The following is a 6352-nucleotide window of genomic DNA, read 5'->3' on the forward strand; positions in this document are numbered from 1 at the left end:
TTATGCCTGCTCTTGTTTTCACAAAAAAGTCGATTTAGAAAACCTTTTAACAAAATTGCATGATAGTTCTTCTTGTTTGCTTTGAATAATATAGAGTTCACCATTCATAAAAAGATTTATTTTTTTTTTCAATTGATAGACACATCTTGTAGTTATCCTAAATGACCATGTGTATTTCTAGTAAGGTAAAGTGTAGTTAGGTTCCTTGGGAATGATATTCCTTAAACTTTAACGCATTATTTCTAATTAATAAAAGCAGAGGAGGGGGAAAAAAAAAACCCTACAACTCTTCCTTCTGCAATTGCTTTGAATCTTAGGGTCTTCTGCATTGATGCGGAATGCTATAAATGCAATTACACTTGAGTTTGCTGACTTGTATATCTTAAACAGTATGATACAAAGACAGTATTTCTCAGTAGGACATGACAGGTATCCCTACTGCTTTGCTGAACAAATTGGAGGACAGGCTGCTTGTCAGAACCTTTCAGAAGTGGGTGAAGTTCAACTTCTGGTTGATACTCAGTGGTAAGTGCAGTAAAAAGCATGGCCCTTGGGTTATGTGGTTATCTTTTTGTTTGATTTTTCTCTAAGTCCATGCAGTAAAATTTAGAAAAGAAGTTGTAACTTTTTTTGGCACTGAAACGTGTAACTAGACAGCAGCTTTTTACGTCAAACATGCTTGTAACAAAAGCAAATGTGGTGCAACTCCAGCCTGTTTTATTTTTAATATATTCAACTGTTGCAATGCATAGACTTGATGATTAAAAGATACGTGGTAAATTCCATGCTCTATGGGTGCCGATTGCAACTATGTGCTTTTAATCTGATGTCTGTAAGCTAAATACAGGCATTCTCATTAGCAGCAGGATCAGCAGTGTATACAGGATGTGATTATGATGTACTTGTGTAGGAAGCCAGGTGCTGCCATGCTGTGCGGGAGCATGATAGAATCAGAGGGATTTGTTTGTTCTTCCATAAGGGTGATTGCACACCCACCTAACTCTGATACTATGAGTCCCCATCTGTGCCTTTCAGTGAGGTAGCTCATTATTTAGTGCTTTGGCTTTAGCTGGCTTCATGTGTTGCTCGGTCAGTGTATCGGAGTATCTTGGAGATGTTGCAGTGTGGTTGTTCTTTGTGAAGACCATCTGCATGGGTATTTAATTCTCAATGTGGGCAAATGCCAAACGTGCTAGTGTTCCAGTTATTATTAGTCATATGAGTCTTTTTAAGAGAAATAAAATTGCTGTGTGCAAACTCATGTAATGTAACGTTACTTGCTATCAGCAGACTTGATGAGGCTTGTTGATGGGTGATGCTTTCAGGAAGTTGTAAAGAGGGAAAATCCTGAAAGGATGCTGGATGTTTGCAAAATGATGCTCTAGAGACAGTCCAGCACTTCTTTTTATCTATCTTTTTTTAAATTAGGTGCAGTTTGAACTCATAAAAAGCTGGGGTGAAAGAGAAGAACTTGGAAGAGAAGGCTCTTGCATGAACACAAATAATCTTCATAAATAATTGCTGCTGCTTTCTCGATGTCTTTTTGGCCATAATTTGAATTTATGATTTTACACTGCCCACCTGAGAAAGACTGATTATAGTGCCTTCTATTTAGTAAAATTCATTCAGATGTGTCCTACTCTCTGAATTGGAGAAGATTTCAAATGAGACTGTGGTCTCCTCATCCTGAATGATACAGGAATTCACTTGAATATTTATTTAATTAGGCTGAAGGATGTTGAGAATAAATACATGATTATATAAAATATGGATTTTAATGCACTATAAATAGGAGAAAAATTAATTTCTAGGATATTTAAGTTAAAGGCTACCACAGTAAGATTGATAGAAGTAGAAAGAGAAATCAGTCTGCTAGATTAAATAATGGACTCTAACTGCTTGACTTATGTCAGCTTTAATGTCATAGCAGGTGCTTTGATAATGCAAAATATTTCCACAGCTCTTCATTCAACAGAGCACATGAGGTGAAGTAAGAACAAATGTGCTGCTGTTAATTACCAATCCCTGCTGGGGAAGGAGAGTGCAAGGGGAAAACTTGCACATGTATCTTGATAGGACCCAAGACATTTCCTGCTTAGTAATGTTTTATTTAGGCCTGTAGATAATAAGAGTTTTTTGTTTGGTGGTGGTGATTGTTTTTTCCAGTATTGGCAAATGCAAAATAATACAATGTTAGATGCTTGGGGAAGATATTTAGTCATGCAATAAGTAATTTCTCAAGAGAAAACAATTAGATTCCTCAGGAATTTAACCCTGTGTTTAACAACATAGATATGATAAATGATAGAACTGTAAGCTGCTTCCACTAGTTTGGCAATAGCACGGCTCAATGTGTAACTCAGTCTACAGTACTATCTTGTAGTTCTTCCCAGCATATCAAATAATGTGTAAAGAACCCAAAGAACTAACCGAAAATAATAAACTTCGTTGCTGTTCTCTGCCATTGTTTTCTCTTTCCTCTGTACTATCTAAATTGTCTAGATTCATGATGAGAAAATATGGATAAGATGATGCTAAAAAATAATGTATTTTGGGGGGAAAACAATTTTTAGAGAGGATCAGGTTAGGGGCTGGGAGAACAGCTTACCTGGAAATGTATCTACTGGGTGGTATGGTTACAGTGGATGGGCAGTGACTTTCTTCATGTTTGCCTCCAGATCAGTTCATGACACTGTGGGCCTAGGCGTGTGGGACCCTCACTGACAGCAGGTGTCGTCCAGATCTCATGCATTTGAACAGTGTTTCTAGTTTGTTTTTAACCTGTGACAAAGTGTAAATCGTAACAATAGCATTATATTATTAGAGGCAAATACAAAGCCTCAAGTAAATATTTGTCTATATAAATATTTACACTTGGCTTTTGAGACAACATGGCTTCTGTATCTAAAGGGAAAAAAAAAAAAAAAAGCAAGCCAGACTTCATTTGCTGCTTCTAAGTTCTACCCACTGCTGTTCTAATTTGTCAAAGACATTATGAGAAAGAAGCCATGTTGTCTGCAGATAGCTGATGAATAAGAATCCTAATATAAGCAGAGTTTGTTTTGGGATATTTTCTTCCTACCATCAGGATCTCAATCAGTTTGTACTACAAGCTAACACTTTTGCTTGGGAAATATGTTTTGAAAAGCAAACAAAATACTTTTCTGTATTAAAGTGTTAGTCAGCATATAGCTCTGAAAAAGGCTGCCATAAAGAGTCATATTGGTTGAGTTTAATAGTTCATGCATTGTAAACGCTGAAATTGGATATGTCACTGAAAGCTGCTCCTGGGCAGTTTTAGCTTGCATGAGCAGCATTTACTCAGCACATCACTGCAGGTCTTGCTGATCTTCCCCTAGCAGAGCTTTTTATAATGGAAGCATTCTTCTTGTATTTTATTTTTTTAACTCTTCCAACCCTGCCATGCATTAGGCATTAACGTGCTTTCCTTGGGAAACTGGAGCGTGTATTTCATCTCCTACTGCCTGTTTCCTTCTTCAGCAAATTTATTTCAGCGCCACTGCAAGGGAATTCTATCTTGTACTGCTCAGTTCTGTAATATCCCAGTGGACAGTATGTTTGAAGTTGCCATATTGTGCACTGGCAAAAACAGTAAAGGATATAAAGGATCTTACGTTTTGGAGAGAAAACTCTGCCCTTAGGGTACTCTGTATTCCTGTTGTTGCTCTGGTCTATCAAGGGGAGCTTAGCAATAAAATATCATCTTAAAACTCAGATGACTGGAAGGAGTCTGACCCACAACAGAAGGCAGCAGCTTCTTGAGTTTTAGGATTGGCATAATCTGGTTTATGAGTTTGGGCAGACGCTGCTAAGCAGCTCTTTCCAAGCCTGCTGCTAATGTGCAGAGCATCAGCCCTCCTCTGTGCAGCTGGAAGGGGTCTCTAGGGATGATGGCATGAGAAATGTGTGCAGGGAGCATTTCTGTGCCAGAACTTTTATTTTTCAGTTACATTTTAAATTTGCTTTCAGATCAATTCAATGCCCCATTCAGACTTAAAAAATACGTTACTGAAACCATTCTACTTGTGTGAGGTTTTTAAATATTCCATGAAGTAAGAATGCAGTGCTGTTAGAAAATTAAATTACCACATTAATTTATAGGGTCAAGAGGAAGAAAATAGTATAACTGTAGAGTTACTAAAGAGTGCTACTGTTCAACTGTTTTGAGCACTGTGAAAGCCTTTACAGGCTTTGGTTATTATCAGCTTGCTGATGGCCAGTGGCCCTGCTGTGATACACAGTATGGTGGTCAAAAAGCCACAGCAGAGTCTGTGTTTCTCTCTTATGAATAACCATAGTTTTTTCCTCCTATTTCTCCAGTAAGTGTGGATATAAGATTTCTTTGCTATTACTTCACAGCATATGCTTTTGTCTATTGAATTTAGTCTATAGTATCAGTGAAATGTTATGCGAGATTTCTGTAAGCTGCCAGCAATATGAGGTCAGAATCGGGTAAATAGAGCTCTGGTGCATTGGTACTAGGCTTGGAGGTCTGAAGCTGTCCTCTACAGGAGGATAACAGCTTGAAATGTTCTGGCTTTGGCTTTTTAGGTTACTATCTATGGTAGTACACATGGCGTGGGGCAGGGGGAAATGCTTCTGTGATTAAAACAATTTTAGTATGTTTCCAGACTCATGTTTAAGAACATAACATCATGTTTGTGTCCTGTCTTGCCTCGTGAACAAGATGCCAGCATGTGGAAATCCATGCAAGCCAAAGGTCAAGTGTTTTGGTATGGCTGGCATGGATGTTGTTGAAAGTGATGATTCTTTTGTCATTCTTTCTCTTTCACATTTATACAAGTAGTATTCTTGTTTGATTCTGCGTCCATAAGTGTTTGTTCTGTGTGTCCATAATGTAATACATAGCAGACCTTCTTTTTGGTTACGTCCAATGTGTTTCTTCTCCTGCCTAAGCAGTATTCCTTCTGCTGTGTATTCAACACTGGTATAGCTTTTTTTTCTTAAATACGTAGTTACACAGACTTAAGCATTGCTTGTCCTAGTCAGATCAGTATCCTGTCTGTACATCCAGAGTAAGCATTGGTTACATAATTGCAGGTTTTGCTAACTGGAGGAAGGAAGGATGAAGGAATTGTAGATTGACTTAGCTTTCCAATGTCAGTATCTCATTTCAACCGCATCATTTGTGATATGAAAGGTGGTATGGGATGCTTAGCTCTGGACTTAAAAACATGGCAAAACTTTCAATGAGCTATTGGCATTGATCTTCAGCATTCTTTGTCATAGTCTCTTCTCTACCAGCATTGGGAGATCTCTCTGAGTTTCAGTAATGAAATGCGTCTTACATATGGAGTACTTTACCCAGGAATATTACTCTCTAACATTAATTCCTAATTTTAGATTCTTTCTATCCTATGTTTGGATGGCATGATTATAACTACTGTTCCAGTAGAGATGCTGTCTAGATCTGTTTTCAAAAGCCAAATCTTTGCTACTATGATAAATATTCAAAGATATTGCAACAGTTCATAAAGCCATAAAACAATTTGTTAAAGAATGTTTATAAATAACAAGCAGATAAAGATCCAGGAACTCGTACTGTTGAAATAAATCATTAGAGGACAGGGTATGCGATACTGAAAACTTTGCTTTTAACATTTGAAATGGAAGCATGATCCTACAAAGATGCTTGATTTTTGAAGTGAATTTACAGCAGTAGTTGGCATATGTATCCATATAAATAGTAGCAAATACATGTAAATGGCTATATTCAGCTTACATTTAGCAGTGAAGGAAGTGCAGAATGTTTTTCCTCTATTCTTTATTTCCTTTGAAATCATGCTTTATGTGACAAGTTCCTCTCTTCAGATTGTTCTGTTAACTTCCTTCCATTTGTATATCTCTTTAGCCTTAGGCTGCTGAAAATTAGACAGTTTTTGAATGAATAATGCTTGTGATTTTTTTTTTTATATATGATTAAAGATGATGTGGGATGGTATTTTTGGTATTGTTTTTTTTTTTCTTCCTTCACAAATGATTGATGTATGGACTGCAAGTTTTCATAGGGAAGAAAGAAGAAACAATGAAATCTCTATTTGACTCTGTTCATTGTTTAATTATTCAAAGGATAATAAAGGAAGTTATCAGAAAATATGATGTTAAACAATGGATCAGCTTCATCCCACTGACACCCTATGAAGTTGTTTTGAAGTTAACAAACTTACTGCTGTTCCACACTTCTCTGCCTAAATAAAAAAAGCATGGACTAACTTCAAAACCTTTCCTCTAATAAATAGTTCTGTTCGCTCTAATGGAGCTATTGGCATGAGTAGAGCTAACTTTGAAATTAGAATTAACAGTTTTTCCT

General features: G+C 36.9%; 1 long non-coding RNA gene across 2 annotated transcripts in view; it reads left to right on the plus strand.

The window, feature by feature from the left end:
• LOC104910517 overlaps positions 1-2469 on the plus strand; it is a 24215-nt gene extending 21746 nt beyond the window's left edge. Inside the window, exons 4-5 of one of the 2 annotated variants that reach the window (XR_002113915.1) lie at positions 417-525; positions 1429-2469. This is a non-coding gene — a long non-coding RNA (uncharacterized LOC104910517). The remainder of the gene's footprint in view (positions 1-416; positions 526-1428) is intronic. The other variant, XR_002113916.1, reaches the window with a different exon arrangement.
• Positions 2470-6352: the final 3883 nt, after the last annotated feature.

Source organism: Meleagris gallopavo, chromosome 4 (genome assembly GCF_000146605.3).
Source record: "Meleagris gallopavo isolate NT-WF06-2002-E0010 breed Aviagen turkey brand Nicholas breeding stock chromosome 4, Turkey_5.1, whole genome shotgun sequence".
In the NCBI taxonomy this organism is placed as follows: domain Eukaryota; kingdom Metazoa; phylum Chordata; class Aves; order Galliformes; family Phasianidae; genus Meleagris; species Meleagris gallopavo.